The sequence below is a fragment of the Ambystoma mexicanum genome, chromosome 5q (genome assembly GCF_040938575.1).
Source record: "Ambystoma mexicanum isolate Mex_15411 chromosome 5q, UKY_AmexF1_1, whole genome shotgun sequence".
Taxonomy (NCBI): domain Eukaryota; kingdom Metazoa; phylum Chordata; class Amphibia; order Caudata; family Ambystomatidae; genus Ambystoma; species Ambystoma mexicanum.
The window spans coordinates 1,045,742,239-1,045,763,344 of NC_090933.1; the positions used below are offsets into that span (position 1 = coordinate 1,045,742,239).

General features: G+C 47.4%; 1 protein-coding gene across 3 annotated transcripts in view; it reads right to left on the reverse strand.

The window, feature by feature from the left end:
• Nucleotides 1-21,106, reverse strand: part of SAMD12 (sterile alpha motif domain containing 12) — a 2,183,709-nt gene that overhangs the window by 1,903,960 nt on the left and 258,643 nt on the right. The gene's annotated exons all lie outside the window — the stretch shown is intronic.

Below are 21,106 nucleotides of genomic sequence, written 5' to 3' on the forward strand. Positions count from 1 at the left end.
CACATGGCTACTGGTTCAGAGATAGCACCACCTGAATGTGAGGCTCCTGCTGTGGACGTTTTCGGCAGGTGAGACATGCAAATAGGTGTAACCCAAGTCATCGGTTCGTTAGTGTTAGTTGAGAACATGAGTATATTTGATTTAAATGCTGCACTTGCTTTTATGTTGAAATACCTAAAGGAAAGCCCTCGAGTTGTCTCATGCGAGGTGTAATTAAGTAGTCAACATTCCTGTGTTTTACTTTGAATTCTGGTACTTATGGTTTTGTGTTAGGCAGAATCCTGTGCAGTTCCCTTGGGGACCACTGCAAGAAGATTAAGACTACAGGAGTAAGCAGTAAACCGAATTGGTAGCAGTCTGCACCACCCAGATTTACCTGGTAGCTGTGGCTGAGCAGTCAGACTTCCCTCAAGAAGAGTAGGGCAGTATGCAGAGGATACACAATAGGGCTAAAAACACAGTAGAGCAAGCAAACACTGACCAGAGCTTTGTATCAAAAGTATATAATTATTTATTTAACACACACTTAAAGAAATACACTAGCACTATAAATCAAAGCAAGTTCAAAGACAGTCAGAAAAGTATACACACCTCCCTTAAGAATTATTAGACAAGTCTAAGTCAAAACACCACTATTTGTCAAAACAGATGTGAGTGCGTAACTTAGATGGCACTCCAATAATTAAGTAAAAGGGAGAGGAAAAGGCAGGTCATAAAAATAAAACAGTTCCCAACACTTTTATAAGACCAAAACAAGTTAGTGAAGGCAGAGTCTACTGTAGAGCCAAAGTTCATAGGCCAGGCCCACTTTAAATGGAGCAAGGTGAAATGTGCCCTAGATCACACAGTTTAGAAATGCATTCAAGTCTTTGTAAAAATGTTCAAAAGAGGTTGGGTCGATTCAGAAGGTAAAGTTAGGAGGTCTGGGGGCCAACCCAGTTGGAAAGCCACGGATTTAAGGGTCACCTTTAGCAAACCGTAGAAAAGGAGGCCAGGTGGAACACAGTACCTTTAAAGTTGAGGAAGCGCCAGCGGTGGCAGTTGTTATTGGCAGCGGGTGCAGTTTGTGGTTTCAACCAGGGGAAGAGAGGATCTCGTCGAGGAGGAAACTTGGAGTCGTTGCACTGCCCAGGGAAGAGACCAGCCGCGGAGTTCGTCGGTTAAAAGGTGCGTTCCTTTTATTCGCAGTCACAGTGGTGAAGTTTGGCTATCCGGCCGCCGGTTTGCTTGGCACGGGCAATTCGGCCAAGAGACATCCTGGAAGGCGAAAATGGCGAACTGGTTGATCCCACCAGCTCAGAGGAAGAAGACTTTCAGCAGATGATCTTCTCGTGTCGTCGGGAAAGCGGTGAGGTTGTTGCAGCAGAGCTCCACCGGTGGTGTCGTCGTTGCAGATGGCTCAGCTTCTCCCCTCTTTGGTCCTGTGGTGACTTCTGAAGTTCCAGTCCCAAAAGCCCTACTTTTATGCAGAAAAACTCCCATTCAACAGCCTATCTGTCACTCATACATGCTAAGTGGTGAGCCGGGCAGCTCACCACTGGGCCAATCAGAACAGAGTGCAACTTGAGTTGCTAAGGCAACGCAGTCCAGGGTGCCCATTCCCCCACCCACACATCCTGTGGAACCCAGACAGAGTGGCACCAGTTGGAGGGCTTCTGTGGAGAAGCCCGCCAAAAAGTGGAACAAAGGGCCGACCTTGGCTGGAGTTACAGAGACGGACACAAACGCCATTTTAGAAAAGAGTTCTGGCAAAAAGACCCACCCGGTGATCTTATATTAAATAAATAAACCAGCGGTATCTTTAACATTGCACCAAAAAGTCGTGCGTTTAAATCAATGGAAAAATCCCATAGGAAATATTCAGGTGGAATGTTTTGCGTGGTAACCACTGCCACCAGCCAGAAACTCGACAAGGGGGGACTGGACAGTGACCCCTTGGAAACAGGCCCAGGGGGAATCAAATTAACCCCTTCCCGTGCTTCCACAATATGATGGTTTGTACTGGTTCTGTTCACAATTTTAGACTAGTAAAGTCAATGGTGACTTTACATGCCCTGGGAGACAGTAGTCTGTCCCAGGGTATGGAGTCTATGTTTGGGGTCACTATGACACCCCTGAGTTACTGCACTGAGGGTGCTGTGTAACCCATACACAAAAACAGATGATACCCTATTGAGTAAAAACCCCTTAGCCCATAAGCACACAAAATGTCAAAGACATACCTCAAATCATGCCTAAGAGTGGGAGGAAAAGAGTCTCACTCTTAGCAGGAGAAAAAAACAAACCCCAAAAATCCAGCAAAGCTGCTGGGGGACTCACTAGGTTTGGGAAATGAGTCTTACAAGAGAATTCTCCCTAACATTTTGGGCTTCCCATCACAAATAAAGGACTGCCAATGCCGTAGACCAAAGAGAACACATCTGATTGAATGAGTTGCTTCCATCTAACATCTAAGCACATGATTTATGTAACACTTTTTGAAAGTGATCTATTACAGGAAAGCATTGGCAGGGCAATGCCTGCCAAATATAGACCGGTCGGCCTAACCTATGAGGAAGGAAATATGTTGGAATTGCTTACAAATGAAAGGATTGCAGAATATAAACAAATCAGCACATTACAGCATGAGCAGCAACATGGTTCCTGGTAGATGTCATTCTCAAATCGTATTTTATTATTTCAAAGGAGGACGTGGATTCAGGAAAAAGAAGTGGTGTTGGAGCCTCTCAGACGCTTGCCACCGCAGAAGACTTATAAACCAACTGCGCAGCCTGGGTACAAACTAAAGGTTAGGAGCTGGCAGAGCGAAAGACAGCTTTGTGCTGGGAAGCGGAGTACACTCTGGAAAAGAGGATCTCAAGCAGCAGGCCTGTTTGAACATAATGTAGCTCTAAAGCCATGAGTCTGGGAAGAGGGCAACATGAGTAAGCATCTCGGAGCGAACGCCTCCCATCGAGGTGCAATTGTTTCCCTTGTTCAGTTGAAGTCTCCCTTCCATAGTGTCACGGTCATGTCCAGTGCTGTAAGTAAAGCGCGTGCATCATTCCTGCAGTGAAGCTCTCCTCTCTGCATTGGAGAATGTAATGTGTGTCCTGTGTGAGGCCCACTTGCTTCACTCCTGCAGTGAGTGTCGCCTCCCAGTATCCCATTGGGAACGCCCTCTCTTTTGTGAGATGTGCTTGTTTTGCTCCTGTGGTGAGGGTGGTTTTCTGTGTGAGGCCCACTTGCTTCACTCCTGCAGTGAGTGTCAAGCTCAGTATCTAATTGGGAACGCCCTCTCTTTTGTGAGATGTGCTTGTTTTGTTCCTGTGGCAAGGCTCTCCTCTAGGCATTGGATAGTGTGGTTTTCTGTGTGAGGCCCAGTTGCTTCACTCCTGCAGTGTCACCGCTCAGTATCTCATTGGGAACGCCCTCTCTATGGTGAGATGTGCTTGTTTTGTTCCTGTGGTGAGGCTCTCCTCTAGGCATTGGATAGTGTGGTTTTCTGTGTGAGGCCCACTTGCTTCACTCCTGCAGTGAGTGTCACCGCTCAGTATCTCATTGGGAACGCCCTCTCTATGGTGAGATGTGCTTGTTTTGTTCCTGTGGTGAGGCTCTCCTCTAGGCATTGGATAGTGTGGTTTTCTGTGTGAGGCCCACTTGCTTCACTCCTGCAGTGAGTGTCACCGCTCATTATCTCATTGGGAACGCCCTCTCTATTGTGACATGTGCTTGTTTTGTTCCTGTGGTGAGGCTCTCCTCTAGGCATTGGATAGTGTGGTTTTCTGTGTGAGGCCCACTTGCTTCACTCCTGCAGTGAGTGTCACCGCTCAGTATCTCATTGGGAACGTCCCCTCTATTGTAAGATGTGCTTGTTTTGTTCCTGTGGTGAGGCTCTCCTCTAGGCATTGGGTAGTGTGGTTTTCTGTGTGAGGCCCACTTGCTTCACTCCTGCGGTGAATGTCACCTTCCAATATCTCATTTGGAATGCCCAATCGGTTGTGAAGTGCGCTTCCTTCGATCCTGCGGTGAGTGTCACCTTCCAGTATTGCAGTTGTGGGCTTTCTATACTATTAACCTGTAATGGTTGACAGTAGGTGAACACACAATGACGTTAGAAAATGGGCAGGTGTGGAACAAGAGCAAGGTGATTTCGATTCCCAGAATTCCGGGAGAAAGCAAGTAGAGATGTAAAAAAAAAGGGAGGTGTGTGGTGAAGATTAACTCCACCTGAGGAGATTCCCGTTAATGCAACTCTCTTGCCATATGGAATGGTGATGAAACTGGAACGTGGGCGAGTGAAGTTCTGGGGAGGATGGGTGGGATATCAGAGAGCAAGGGGGAAGGTAGAAAACTCTTTTGTACATTAAGAACTTTAAATAAACAAGCAGATACTACTACATGTCCGAGCAGTCTATCACAACATATTGCAAGCTGCTAGCATATGTGGTGTCACAAATGGCAGAGAAACCACTCTGAGTCTCAAGGGCAGTTCAAGGGTCATTACTGAGTTCTTTCTGGGGTCTATAGTCATTCCTCTCGCTCACCCTGCAACACACCTCCTCCCTAACCCAGGTATCTGCAACCCTGGTTTCTGGTATCGATAGTTGACCCCTATTGTCTAAGCTCTGGATTAGACAAATGTTGTTTTCCTTTAAATCAGGCTCACTGACTCCCTCAGGGGCTTCCTAACTGTGCCGACTCTCACTATAGGGGAGTGGTCTAATTGGGAATGGGGCTGTACCTGGCCGTTGGTCTGTAAGATGTATCTGGATTCACTCATGGCCTCCATTACTTCATTCTGCTACTCTACTTGCTTCTTATCCGCTAGCTCCTCCCCACCAACTTTCGGTTCCTCTGATGTTTCAGTCCTCCTCTCTTCTGCCTCCAGCCTTTGATGTTATTCCTCCCAATATACTACTACCACTACCCGCAATTATTGCTACTACTCCTCCCACACTACTGCTGCTCCTCCTCCTCCCACACCACTCTGAATGACTCTTCTCACATGCACTTCTTACACTACCCTTTCTACACACTTTTCTCACACCCATACACATTCACACCCCCAAACCACTATCATTACTAAGCCAATGCCTCACTTGATCCAAAACTCTTCTCTACAAGCCACCACTCGCTCCTTCCTCCTTCTGGTCTCTTCGTCACCGTCCACCTTCTCCGTTGACTTCACCCAATAAACCCACACCTACTGTTTCCTGCCAATATGTTTTCATCTTTTCCCTCCCAGGGCATGTGTGTGTGCAGGGAAAAGCTTTCAAATGGTGCTCACCCCCACCCACTTTCTCCATGCGGGTTGCCGCTTGGCAGACTTGGTGGCTTTGAAAAAGCGGTATCATAGTTCATGGTTTAAAGCCTGTTTTCGGGGACCGCGTTGGTAAGTTTGGGAAGCTTTCCCCTTTTTAGTCCATGATGGTCTAGTGGATTGTCACTTTCCATTGCGTGTCTACTTTGCTTGTCCTGCTCTGTGGGGTTTTCATTCTGTGCTGCTGTTCAGGATGCACATTCATGGCTTCTCCAGATTCTCTTATCACCTCAGTGCCAACAGCTGCAGTGGAAAAAGAACATTGGCAAGTATACAACCTCCGAGGCCAGAGTGGTTCTGCACAGATACAGGTTGGCACAAAAGGGGGAAACAGGAATTGGGAATCCCTTTGCTTGCACCGTCCACCTGAGGGGTAGCACTGTGTCTGGATTCCTTCCTGGTAGGCATCCGAAACCCAGCGAAGAGGGGTTCATGTCCTCCATTTGTCAAGGCCAAGGTATTGGCCTGGTCACAGCAGACACTGTTTCCTTTTATCTTCTGTTAGAAGGACTTGCTTATATTAACTAAAACTGTAAAGAGCTAAGCCAGAACCTAACTGCTAAGCTTCTAAAACGTTACTACAGGGTCCACTAAATCTGAATACCCTGAAAATGTGTGCGATTCAGATTTTGCCAAAACCATATGCCAGAGCCTACCACTGACATCATTTACAGTGCACGGATAGTGGTAACAGGTGCACTTATTCTTTCTTTTGGTGAATCACCAATTTTCCCCATCTTAAGAATTGTGGGAAGTGTGGTACCAGGGACTGGATTGTTCCAGCCACTGCCAAATGTCAGTGATGGAGAAGACAGGAGAATCCTGTGTCACTGATAAATGCAATGAAAGCCATTCCAAGATGGTGCAACATGGCACGGGTGCTTATGAAACTGTCACAGTTTATTGGACGGTCACTCTCAACTCAGGAAGTTCCTTCCCCCAAAGAAGGTATCACACAAGAAAGCGCTTAGCAGATTCAAATTTGGTTAGGCCTTTAACCTGTATAACGCCATTCAGCAGATACCCTCTGTATCACCAATACGCTAGAAATTAGGTCTGCGTTTCCAGGTGGACATCAGCCAAAGGTCTTGAGGTCAAACTTTCAGAGGCACAGACCTTTCAGTTCAGTGGGGAAAACAAGCCGCATCCATAATTCTGAAAGGAAGGCATTTTAAATTGACGCAATGTGCCTAAAATGTAACATTTTGTATTGCATCTGGGCCTACTGTCCAGGAAGGAAATCTTTCTTTAATACAATAATTAAATAGATATAAGTCTCACTTCCAGTATTATTCACACATGGGCCACAGTTAACATAGGAAACTAGTGCTCACTTCTGCAACAAGCAGGCCTCTCCTTTTAAATTCATCTTGAATGTTGAAGTGTTTTATTTGTGACAAATGCCAGGTTTTTGGCTTCTCTTTAGATTTCTGGATCACAGTTTTGTCAATGTGACATGCTGCTATTTGTCCCCCTAAATGAAATGGAAGCGTTTCATATTTTATGAAAACAGCATTCTCAGCCACACAGGTCTTTTGCAATGTATTGGGCACATCCAGCAGTTTTCAATTCTCAGTCACATTTTCCTTCACTTGAGCGCCTGTCCATTTAGATGAAGTTGAGAGACGCCCAATTTTGTTCGTTAACTATGCCTTATGTTGGAAATCCATGTTTGAACTGGCCTGCATATTCCAATGGGTTTCAACATCAGCCAGCTTCATTCTCACAATAGAGCCTTGCATGTGCTCTCAGTATCTGTTACTCGGGGGCTGAATTTAGACCCCACCAAACTTTGAGGTTCCTAAAATAACAGGAGCAATTACACAATAAACTGATCTGCACATTTTGATAAGAATCATATAACAAAGGAAATGAAGACCTCTGAGAGAAATAACCCATACCAATAGGGAATACAAGAACATACAGGGAAAGCCCAATTAGAGTCAGCTTTAGTAAGTACTCCTCCGCCTCATGGGCTTAGAAGGGCTGGGAAATTCATTCATGGTCTCAGACCCGGGGAAGCAGATGTTCGTGCTGTGACTCCCTTGATGAAAGGGGAGATTGCGTAAAGAGGAGCACTGGAAGGGTTGCTGCCTGGAGGAAGGCTGTGCAAGCCTCAAGGCAGAGGAAGGAGAGAGGGAGAGCGACTAGTCCCTGGAAGCTCTGAGAAGGAGGGCAGACAAGAGCTCCTCTTAAATCTTTGGTGAACTGGCAAGGCAGAGCCTGACATTTTCCACCGCTAGCCAATGGGGAAGGATATAAGAGGAAGTAGGGCTGCGGTAGGAGGGCAAGAGAATATAGTCTGTCTGAAAAGGAGTGCAAATGTGGGAGGAAATACTGATGAAACCATGAAAACCAAAGGTCTAAGAGAAGGACCTCTTGTGAATCACGAGAACCACAATGCTCAGGAGGGACATGTTGAGAATCCAGAGAAACCCAAAGTCCAGGGGAACAGCTTTTGTGAATCCTATGACACCAGAGGTCAAGGAGAGTCCTGCTGTAAAACCCTAAAACGGCCAAGGGCTGGGAAAGCCTAAAAGTGAGTGTTGCAAGGCTGAGGGAAAGCTGGGCAGCTAGAAAACCATGAAGCCTGAAGCCTGAGAGAGGCCTCAAGACACCAGGTCAAAGCAGAGAGCCCTGAAGAAGAGACCAGAATGCGAGTAACTGTTGCAAAAAAATCTCCTGGGGAATACTCCTTTTTTGTACTACAACATGGCTGGAATTTGGAAAACTAGGTTTGTGAACATTTCCTTTGGGCCACATCCTGGACACCATTGTGTTATTAATTTGGGTAGTCAGGAAGCTAAAAGACTCGTTAAGGTTAGGTTTTCGGACTTTACTTAGGCCATCCATTCGGAGACTTTACTTTGTAGTCCAGGGTGTCCCAGAGAGAGAGAGAGAGGGAGAGAGAGACAAGACTTGCAAGAGTAGGTTATGAATGTTAAGTTTTGGAATCTAAAACAACCAAGGTGTTAGGGGCCTAAGAGAAAAGCCGCTTTGTGCCATTATGTCCTGCGCACTTTCCACGTTATTTTAGGATGCTCTTTATTATCTATAGCTCTTTCCCAGGAGCCTACCAGTGTTTATCCATCCCTGCAAACCTTGAAGCTAGTAATAAAACCGTTTCTGTTCAATCACCAAAGGTCAGAGTCATGGGTGTAATTTCTCTGTCTCACAGCATGCTTCACATCCTACTTGCACATTATCAGAACATGCTTTCGTTACAAAAGTGTGAATAATATTTTGGAACTTTGCCTGTGCATCACGTAGTGTAGTTATATTTCCAGGTAAAAGTAAGCTTTTGATTGCAACCATTTTCAATATTTCATTTTGCATGTTTAATACAGTTCTTGAGAAATCATTTTTAAGCGTAAAATATTGGGTTAATTTAATATTTATGTCACCAAATTAGTTCTTTACACATAGTTTATAATGAGAATTTTTAAGAAGAGCTAGCAGTTACACTTTTCTTCTGGTTGCACGTGAAGCCTAGGAGCTCCCAGGCAGTGGCAACTCCTGTCCTCTGTTGTATTTAATACAAGCTGAACTGTTATCACAGCAGAGAAATTCAGCATTTCTAGGCCTACCCAGGTCTCTGCAGATCTCCTTGGAACTGATGGAAGCTGAGGTGGCACACACTCTCCAGGACCATGCCTTGTGCTCTGAGGCATTCCTCTGACATGGAAGCCACCTGACGAGCGTGACTATGCACTCCAACAGCACTGCGACTACAGTCCTGAAAGTAGCAGATTGGCTCTCCCGCGTTGTCCTATACTCCGCGCTTATCATTTATCTGATCCTACTTGGAACTCCTCAGTGGAACGGTGCTGCTTAGCTGCTTGGCTGTGTGGCAGTTAGCTAGCAGCTTTCCTTTCTTCCCCACAACCCATTGCTAAGGCTAAGGTTTGTTAAAGTTTAATACAAATTCTGATTTCACAGGCTTAAGATTCAGTTTGTCGTCTCTACCCGACGTTCTCTTTAAATGGTGAACATCCACTTCCATGCAAGCTCTCACTCTATGGCAAACAGCATATGCACCCTTAAATCAACCATGCCCCCAAAGAGAGCTGGAGAGCCCAATTCTGCAGTAAGAACAAGTTCTGCCTAGACCATCTCCAGCTCAATCAGCTGTTAAGAAAGCAATCATGGCTGCATCTACTGCATTAAATATAAGTCCTTGCAACTGACATCCGGACCTTTTATTTGCCCCAGCGAGAGGAAACTCCTGCACCACTCATTTACAACAGTGTGAGTAACTTTACCGTGTCCCGTGCTCACAAGAACATTGTCAACCTCCAGTGCTCCTTACAAAAGAACCCTTATCCACATTACAACATCAAAGAGAAGAATCCATAACTAGGAACTGAGACCACTCACGACTCATGTTGAACCTTCAGTTTTTCAGCCCCATCCTGGAGCCTTGCCTCTTCTAATCTACAGGTTGGTGTGATCGTCGCTGACAATCTAGACATCTCGTCGCTGATCCAACCAATTAACCTAGACAACTCAATAGATGCAATGACCTTTCCGCCACATGTTGCTGAATTACTTCTGACCATTAGTGATCAGCCAACAGATCTCAGCACTCAGCGAGATCCGACATAACTGCATTCTAAGTTTCAGTGTTCCGAGGGATCCCCCGGTTGTGACAGACAAAACCTTTCACAATCTACAACGATGTTTTGCCATTCTGTACACAATTCATCCATATCCTCAATTTCGTATTCCCATCCTACACCACGTAAACCAACTTTGGTTACTTGTTCTCAACCAGTTACAGCTTTGACATCGTCAGTGACCCCGTAGACCCCGTATTTAGAGGCCACCTTAATTGCCATGAATACTGCATTAACATCTTTATTCAAACTTTTTTTTACTTTTAGGTGGACAAATCAACCATCAAACGAATCTTATGACGCAGTTAATTCAGAGTAGAAGTTTTCCAGAGCCTAAGACCGGCAAGATCTTTTTACCACCATCTAAAACATAAACAACTTTTGTGAGCACCCTGCCACTTGTCACAGGGTGCTCTCATATGCTTCAGGTGGCTGCCCAGTACATAGGCTGCCCTGTCGTGGCTGCCCTTCTGACCTTTGATCACATTATTAAACCCTGTGTGCTGAAAGGCGAGGAGGTTCTTCAACAACGCCCCCCCAAACCAAGCAATCTTCAAGGTTGACTTCACCTTGTGCTAAATCCTCAGCACCAAAACAGTCCCACAATATCTTTGCCCAGCCAGCAACAGTCAAACGAAAAGAGAAATTGCCCAAATCAATTTCACAAGGGAAAAAATCCCAAATCTATTTCACAAGGAAAAAAAAAAAGATCAACAAATCTTCCACCGCCACACTTAACAACTTCATCAGCCTCTAAACGGTTTTTACGTTCCATTTCATTTCCTAAAACCTAAAATGAGATTGCAAGTGCAGCAGTTCGCAAAGAATATGCCAAACACACGGTTTCCCAGTCAAACATTATTTCCAAACGTACAAGAGACATACTTCCTTACAAACCTCTGGATAACCTGTTTCAGGCTGTCAACGAGCACTCCAACACCAACATGGAATCTGCCAAGTGTAACTTGGCTATGAGTCTCCCACCAACCGTCGTTTCCCAAAATGCTTGCTTACCTTCAAGATTCCAACAACTGCCAAGTTTAGACCTATGCCAAAAATTCAGAAATCAGTTGCTCTTTATTTATCGACTCAGAACAATCTTCTGAGCAAGAAGACCAAGGTCAAATGTGCTATGTTTGCTCCAGGCCCTTTACCAGCTACATCTGGTCACCAACAGCACACTCCAAGGACATCACTTCCACGGAGCGCTGCTGAATCCTTTGATTCCAATACTGCCTCATTGACAAGTCTAGCCAAAACAGTTACATTTTCCACTCAACGCAACCCAGGCTCAAACCACCAATATCCACATCATCATCACCATCTCATGAAATGTAGACCACCTCCTTATCCTACCTACGATTTAAACAGAGCAAGTCTGCTTAACATCTTCAATGGAGTTCCCAGTTTGGAAGATGTTGCTTCAATAGACATCAACCAAGTTGAATTCATACAACCCAATGACCTATCAGTAGTCAGATTAACCATTCAGTCGGGAGTGGTCCTAAACATCATATGGCAAGCTAAAAGAGAGTTACTGGAATTGGGCTTTGAACTCATGCAGGATTTGGCCCCCAAGGTCCTGAACACCGATCTGCAGATGCTCAAAGGGCCTCAACCCAATTCAGACTCCCTGACAACCACTTGCTTAAAGTCTTATTGCTTCCCATTACAACATCTTCAGGTGAGAAGAACATCTTTACCTCAAGTGTTGAATCGATCATCTTTAGAAGCTTAACAATCCAACCCGAGCAAAATGATCTCAATCTCCCTGGCTAGCTGGAACATCCAAAGATATGTAAACCTTATGAGTGGAGCACAGAATCACTTGTACACCTTCGATATCGTTGCCCTACAGGAAACGTGGTTCCTTAACACTCCTGTATGGGACGGATATACAATCACGGCCCTTGCTGCTACAAGCCATGATAAAGACAGGCCGTTTGCTGGCCTTTTGGTAGCAACCAAAATCTCCACCAGCTTCTCCAGTGAAGCATGTGCTTCTCCAAACCAATATTTACAATTAGTTAAGATTGACATGGTTCCTATTATATTGCGCTTATCAACATTTATTGGAACTATGCAAGAATAACAGAAATTTTTTTGGGGAGGATATTGAGATGGAGTTCAATCTGGTTTCAAGCAATCCTTCCATCTCGGCCACCATTCTAGTAGGAGACTTAAATGTGCACCTCTTGAACGGCTGCCCCCACGTTGACAATTCAACCAACATCAGGTGGGGTGCATTTATGAAAGCAAATTCCCTCATTATGACAAATGGAGCTCTACCTGGAGATTGTCCGGCGCAACTAACATGGTCCAGAGGCCAGCAACATTCAATAATTGACTTTATATATGTTGACCAGACAACTTTCGCCCATACAACAAGTCTGGAAATCATTAAGCAAGCTCAGAACGACCATGACATGTAAGGAATAACTTGGACATGGAACTCGATTGATGGAAGTCTCTCCAGGGCCGTTTATTCAGCACAATTATCTATTAATCAAGGAAAGAACCGCTTTCGATGGACAAACACCAAATTGGAACAACTCCATAACTGCATCATTCCCAATCAGCACTTTCCAGAGGAATTTGTGAGTTACACGGGCGCTCCGTATGTAGCCGCCCTACAATTGTTTGTAACACATCCATCTAAAACATCCAAGTCAATTTACAAACAAAAACACACTTATGACCCAGAACTTCGTGATAATAAAGTGGAATTTCGCAAAAACAAAAGCTCCATCAGACAACTCTGTCCAGCAGAACAATCGCAAGCAATGAGGCAATTAAGAACAGAATATCGAAATTGGACAAGAGCTTGCAGCGCCCACCTGTACCAACAAGATGGAGAGCTATGCTGACCATGATTGCATCCAAGTCCTTGGCTGCCACATGGAAGTTGCTCAATGGCACCAACCACATTACTCAAGCACATGAGCAAGTCAATGGAGTCACAAATCATCAGTGGCACCAGCATTGTTCTCGTCTGTATGCTTTGCCTGTACATCTCCAACCATCTCAACTGGGTCCAGGAGTCATGAAGCAAAAAAACAGCCTAATAATTTTGATCTAAATATCACCAGAGAAGACATCATGTATTTCATCCACAAGTCCAGCCGTTCAAGAGCCCCAGGCCTTTGATGGATCGAGCAACATTATGTTCAAAGATAACCCTGAAGCCTGGACAACAATCTTATATGATGTCTTCAATCATGTGATAACAACCAAATCTCTCCCATCTTCATGGCTAAAATCAGTGCTTATACCCATTAATAAAAAGTGAGTTAGACAATTACCATTGAACTATAGGCCAATCGCCTTATTGGACGCACCCAGCAAAATCTTTGCACGATTCATTCCCAAAGACTTCAACGAATGGACTAGAGAGTCTGCATATTGGGACCCCTTTCAGACGGGGTTTATCGCAGGAATGGGCACAGCAATCAATTTAATGATCATCTCAGCAATCAAAATGCAATGTGCAACCCAACACCAACCTCTCTACCTTGCCTTTGTGAACTTTTGCGCCGCCTTCGATTGCGTTTCTAGAAGTTTCCTATTTTCTAAACTCGAAGAAGCCAAGTGCCCACCGTCCATATTATCCTTGGTGATGCTGTTACATTCGGACACCTCTATTCAAGTCTGCCTATCCTTGGATGACACTCTCTCCAATTCGATTCCAACTTTTAGAGGACTGAAGCAGGGATGTATCTTTGCTTCAACCGTCTTCAATTTCTTTATCCCTGATTTTAAAAAAAGCTTCACACATTTACTAACTGATGCGCCTAAATTAGGTCCGCATCTGATTCCGTGGTTATTCGAAGACCCTCAAAGGACTGCAGAGGATGCCCTAGGAAGCTACGCCCTAAAAAAGTTCTACACATCAGCCTGGCCAAAACCAAAGTCATGTGTTGCTCCCCTGCTCAGTCCAAAAAGAAAACCTCAATGTGGAGCTTGCTTGACTCATCACTGGAAATTGTACACAAATACATTTACTTAGGAATCAACACCAATGACCAGCTGTCAGATGCTCCCTCTCTTGCCTCAATTAAGTCCAAAATGTGTGTTGCCATCTCTCAAGCTAGGATCATTAACGCTAAATATTGGAAGTTCTCATGCATTGCTTTATTTACTTTTTACAATCAGTAGGCAGCCCCTCCCCCCCCCCCCCCCCAAGTATTATATGGTGCTGAAATGACGCTAATTCTACCGAAACCCTTTTGGCTTAAACTAGAGGGCACATTTTGGAAACGGCTTCTATGCTTACCCAAGTCAACTGCAATGACTTTAATTAGACACGACATAGGCATGTCTTCTTTAACTGTTTATATAATTGGAAACTTTTTATGCTTTACAGAAAATGCTTATTAAGCTCTAACACCAATCAATTGCTACACATCTTAGCCTTATATGTATGCTCAACAAATTACAGCTTCATTCAAGTCTGGGAAAAAAACTGTCGTCATTAACTTGCTTGATGAAGCCAACATTTCGAATGACCTTTTGCTAAATAACCCCTCCTGTGCAAAAACGAAATGTCTCCGTTATGACTGGATCAAAACTCGTCAACTGTGTGTGACTTACAAAGAGTTCAAACAAAACCCTTTCTCTATTAAAGCTTTTCACAATGTAAAAGGCTATTTAGCCAAATGTCCTTCTCAAATGCTGAGAAATGCATGCATGCGACTAAGACTAAATGTGTGGCCTACCTATGATATCTTGTCTCGTCAGAACATATATCCAAAGAACATTAAGTATGTCAGTTTTGCCAACAAGCAGCACAATCGGAAACATTGAAGCAACTCATATCTGAATGTCCTAGCCTGATCAAACAGCAACAATTATATTTTGAAAGACATTTAAGGATCTCCGAATTTTTTATGCCGACATCCTTTGGCAAACAGTCTTTTGTACTAACAAAATTGCCTTAATAATAACAACAATGAAATATTTGCATGCATTGCGATTGACTAATGTTGAATGATTCGACCTTGAAAAGCCCTTTGCCTCGAAGATTCTTTGCTGTGCAACATAAATTGTGCAACTCTCTTGCTTAAATGTCATAAGTGGGAAAATGGATTTCTGTACTCGTTACATTTACACTGTCATTCATGTTGGGGGCATATTTGACTGTGCTTACCAATGTAGTTGCTCACGTTGTACCTCTCATTAATTAGTAGTTTTTTGTATTGAAATGTATTGAGTATACACATACAGGATGCCAATAATTGCATGATTATGTTAATTTTGCAACAGAATTTTATTGAGTAATTGTTTACTAAGTTGTTTGTATGCTTAACAAATTGAAAAGTTGATTGAAAATGAGCGAAATCAATAAAAAACAAAGACAATACCTGCTAAAAGACCAGAAAAAATGCATTCACCTCAAGAGTCCCTCCCTACACCCTAAAAGTATTCACATGAAGAAAGTAGAACAAATAACTGCACCTGCCTACTGACAATTATTAACATGCTCTTCTGCAGCAATAGTCGAATACAGAACATTAAGGGGGTAATTCATAGAATTCAGCGCACAAGTGGCGCACGCGGCTGGCGCACAGAGTGCGCGTGCACATTTTTGCGCCAGCCGCATGCGCTAAAATCAATTTCCACGCACAGCGTATTCATGGATTTTAGCTTCCAAAACCAGCCGTGGAGCAGAGTGGCGCAGCGACCCTGCAGCAGCGCCAGTTACGCCCCCAACCCCTCCCCATACGCCATGCGCAGCACACAAATCCTGTACATGGCACACAGTCCCCCAACCACGTAAACACCTGTAAAACTCCCCGCGCACCCCTCCGAATACACGTACCCCGCTGCACGGGGAGTGTCACACGCGATCGGAGCGGGGTACGTGTATAACAGGGGTTCACGGGAAGTTTCACACGCGAAATGCCCTGTGCGAGTGGGGTACGTGTATTCCTGGGGTGCGTGGGAAGTTTCACACGCGATTGGAGAGGGGAACGTGTATTTGGGGGGGTGCGCGGGAAGTTTCACATGCGCAATGCCCTGTGCAAGTGGGGTACATGTATTCCTGGGGTGCGCGGGAAGTTTCACACGTGATTTTGCTGTCAGAGTGGGGTACGTGATTTTCGGGGGTGCGCGGGGAGTTCTACACGTGAATTAACAGTGTGGGTCCTCCCAGGTGTTCCCTCTACACCCTCCACGGCCCCTGCAGGCAGCCCACACCACAGGGGACTACCCTGCACCCCTGGTCATGTCCCGCAGGCAGCCCATCCACCATGGGCATGCCCCCCAGCCAAAGCCACATGTCACCTTGCACTAGTGATCACCAGCTCATGTTCCCCAGCACCCCCACCCCCCAGCAGTCAGGGGCACCTGCCAGCAGGCCCCCACACATGTCCCCCAGCACCCCCACCCCCCAGCAGTCAGGGGCAGGGACATGGGCATGCCCCCCAGCCAAGCCACATGTCACCTTGCACTAGTGATCACCAGCTCATGTTCCCCAGCACCCCCACCCCCCAGCAGTAAGGGGCACCTGCCAGCAGGCCCCCACACATGTCCCCCAGCACCCCCACCCCCCGAGCAGTCAGGGGCACCTGCCAGCAGGCCCCCACACAAGTCCCCAAGCACCCCCAACCCTGCCGCCCCCAGCAATCAAGGGGCACCAACCAGCAGGCACCCACACATGTCCCCCAGCACCCCCACCCCCCAGCAGTCAAGGCCACCTGCCAGCAGGCACCCACTCATGTCCCACTCATGTCCCCCAGCACCCCCACCCCCCAGCAGTTAGGGGCCCCTGCCAGCAGGCCCCCACACATGTCCTCCAGCACCCCCACCCCCCCAGCAGTCAGGGGCACCTGCCAGCAGGCCCCCACTCATGTCCCACTCATGTCCCCCAGCATCCCCACCCCCCAGCAGTCAGGGGCACCTGCCAGCAGGCCACCACACATGTCCCCCAGCGCCCCCACCCCCCAGCAGTCAGGGGCACCTGCCAGCAGGCCCCCACTCATGTCCCCCAGCACCTCCACCTGTCAGCAGGCACCCCACACATGTCCCCCAGCACCCCACCCCCCAGCAGTCAGGGGCACCTGCCAGCAGGCCCCCACTCATGTCCAAACCATGTCCCCCAGCACCCCCACCCCCCATCAGTCAGGGTCACCTGCCAGCAGGCCCCCACTCATGTCCCACTCATGTCCCCCAGCACCCACGTCATGACGATCCTCAATCATGGGCCTCATGGCCACCCACATCACACCCCATGCCACCCCAGCCCAAAGACCCAACCAAGTATTGCATCCACCCACAGAGAAATGGCCATTACATTATACAACCCGAATGGCAAGTATGTACATGAACACATGTCCGTCACACACACACAATGGGTGCAAGTGAATGTGAAAACCCATATCATGACATGCATGAAACCAATGAGAGAATAGCACACATCGAAGTATGAAAGAAAAATATATTGAACACAACATGAATGTAATGAAAAAAACACTCAATAATGGGAAAAAACAAATAAAATTCAGCATGTCCGGAAAAAAATAAAAAATATGAATTCAGAATCCAAAGAAATCCAAATGAAAATGTGTCCAAAGTCTCAGTCCAACCAAGCAAATCGAAGGGAAAAAAAAAATATATGAAATCCATTGCGCCATGGTGAAATTAAAATAAAAACAAGAAACATCCACTGTTCAATTATATACAAATCACCAATCCAGGGTCAATGAGCCCAACAAATGAAATGAAACCTACAAAAAACACTACCTAATAAAGAACTATATACAGAAATGTGGTGCATTGCCCAAGCGGCCCAAAATAAACAAAAACAGAAAGGAAACCTAACACTAACTATTTACAATGGCAGAGGGTTAGTCCGATGGCTCACTTTTGATGTCCTGGGCCAGGGCATCATCAAACTCCCGCTCGATGTCCTGGAGGCGGTCCTCTTCCATGGCCCCGAGGGTTCGCAGGGATGATGACATGTTCTCCTCCAACTCCCTGCGAATTGCCTCGAGGCACTTGGCCCGCCTCAGGGCCCTCCGCATGGAGTTCTCCGCCCTGACCATTGTGAGCCGTGCCTCTTCCGCCCGCTGCCGCTCTGCATCTATGGCCGATGCCTGCCCCTCCGATGTTGAAGCCCCCGAGCCATCATTGCTCCCACCATGTTGCTACTGCTGTGCCTGCGACCTGGCTCTTGCTGCCTGCACGTCATCCTCCGGCTGGGGTGCAGTTGTCGTGGTGGCCACCCCTGCTGGACGTCCGTCTCCCGACTGTGGCAGGGATGTGTCCTCCACCAGCATGGCCGCTGGGTCAGGGGCAGCTCGACAGGGTACCCAGGTGATACATGGGTGGGAAGACGGCATGGAGGACGACTGCCGCGTAGGGGGTTCAGGTGAGGAGGGGGTCGCAAGAAGGTCCAGCACACGGAGGAATCCAGCACTGGCGACCCGTCCCAGTAGGTCAATGTGGTCAAAGAGTAATGCGAGACGATGTGCAGTCTCTCCACGAAAAGACTGCAGGTCACCTTGAATGCCCCGTTGACGCAACGCTATCCCAGCCAGGACAGGCTCAACATGGTCCCGGATAGCCACGTCCGCAGGGAGAGGAAGGCCAGTTGTTGTGCGCTCATCCCCTCCCTGAAAACGGGTCTGGACGTAGGCATTCCTGCTGGTGCCAGATGATGCAGTGACAGGATCAGGGACAGGATTACACACAGGCACCTCCGCGGCGGCTGTGCTGCCTCCTGTCCGTGCCCCTGCACTGCACCACTAGCACCAGTGGAATCCCCACCTCCAGACCCCGTGTGTGTCCCTTCCGCGGCCTCCTCCTGCATCAAACTCTCCACCAACCTGGATGTCTCCATGCCATCTTCCTCCTTTGGACCCTGTGGGGTCTCAGCTGCCCCTTCTGCTGCCAAGGTGTCCACCTCCGACCTCTGCCTCTTGGACCTACCCTCGGCAGCTGCGCCCTGGGACGCGGCACCAGACTCCTCACTCCCCTATGAGATGACAATCTGGGAGGGGACCCGGGCCTTGCGTCTCCGGCTGGTGGTGCGATCCCTGCCGCTGTGCTCCACAGCACCCTCTCCGCCCTCTTCATCAGTTGATGCTGCAGACAGGGAGAGATAAAACACAGACATCAGGGCGCTGTACAATGGACTGATACACACATGACAGTTGCACATGAGTGGCAGTGTCAAACTCCAGACATGGCATCACACTCCACGACACACATGTCATTTCAACTCACACACATGAGCATTTCCACAGCAATATTGTACCAGGCAGCAACATCCATCCACATACAACAGCATGAACAGCCGAAGGTGAGCCTGACATCACATGAAACACAGGGAGTGCACTAGACATGCACACATGCCACCACACTTACATGCATGTCTACATCTCCTCCAACTGTCGCAGTGATGCAATCGCCATACATGTCACATCTGGCATTCAGCCTTCTACATATCAGTGTCACGTGCATCCATGTTGCATCACATTTGCACACTTGTCAAATACACACACATGCACATGTACACAGTGCCAATACATGCAGCAGGAACCACCATCCATGTGTGACACCACAGCCATGCCAACGTACATACACAGAAATTCAAACATGTGTGCTCCACACCTGCATTTGCACAGCATGCTTACCAACACATACACCATCGATGTGTCTCACACCTAAGAGGACTCACATGTGGCAGCCTCACGCCCCTGTTCATACACATCCCTATATCACCCTACGAAAACACATGTGCAACCTGCACACTACTGGCACACAACCACACACACAGCGTCCAATCAGTATGCATGTACACTTACCGCTCGACTCCAGAGAGATCTGCCTCTCAAGGACCTGGAAGTGGAGCGCTGGGCATATGTGTTCCAGGACCCTCATCTGGTGGTCGGACAGGTGGCCCCGGCGCCCCTTGGCATCCACTGCCTTTAAGAGGCGCCGGGCTTTGTTGAGGGTCCTGGACATGTTGTAAGTCGCGGACTGCCATCCCCTCCGTGTTGATGGCAGTCACGATGTCCATGCAAATCCTGATCCATCCTTCATTGTCGGTGCACGAACTTCCAAAGAGGGCATCATATTGCCACAGGACTTGCTCCACCAGGACACCAACTTCCCTGGCACTGAAGCTGGTGGCCCTCTGCCTCTCTGTCTGGGGGTTGCCAGTGGTGCCAGATGGTGTTGTGCCCGACATGGCAACCCCAGAGGCAGGAGTGGGTGGGCAACAGGGTCCTGGGCTGGGCTGTGGAGCGATGGTATCCCAGTCGGGAGTCTTCGGTTCCAGCAGGGGTGGTCACAGCAACTGTACCCCTGGCTGACGTGCAGGCAGCAAACAGCAGGGCACGTGGGCAGCAGGCAGTCAGGCAGCAGCAGATGGCAGGTGGGAGCTTGCTCGGGGGTCTGGGGGACAGTAATTCGGCCTTCTGGGCAGGAGCATGGTCTTCAGTGTCTTGTTGCGTGGCCAGCTTGATCCGGAGTGATTTGGCACGTGAAAATCTTGCATGTCAGCGTGTAATTCGAGGAAAGGCCCTTCGCGCGTAAGCGTATCAGCACACGTACGCGGTTTCATTGGACCAAAGCCCCTTAGCGCGTAAGCGCTTCTGTGACTTTGACTCGCGTCGGTGTTTTCCTCGTGACATGGGCATAGTGGTTCAGCGCACGTGAAAAAACTGCATGTCCGTGTGTGGATGCGTGTAATCCGAGGAAAGGGCCTATGCGCGTAAGTGACGTGACGCACGCGGGCGTTTCCATCAACACAGGTGGGTGCATGTTCATCGTACACGTCCAAAAACTGCACGTCCGAGTGTCAGCTCGTGTAATTGGAGGAAAGGGCCTTAGCACGTACATGCGGAAGTGACGCTGTACGTGTGGGCCGCTTTAAAAGGTACATGTAGGACCCCATTCCCTTGTACCTGCTTTTCGTGGAGAGCGAGTGGGTGAATTATGTACTCCTTGTCGGTTCACATGCGATTACTTCACAGCGTTTCAAGTTCGTACTCCCTGTTATCTCTGACAGCGTTCTTTATTTTTTTTGGGCCCGTTTCCTCAAACAGCGTTCACTTCTTCTTTTGTCCTGTCTCCTCAGACAGCGTACAGAATTTCTTTTGGCGGGGGTGTTGCCTACGCGCACACGCGCATTTCTTTCATGTTCTTTTTCCAGGCATTTACCAACTGTGCTTGCCCCGTGTGT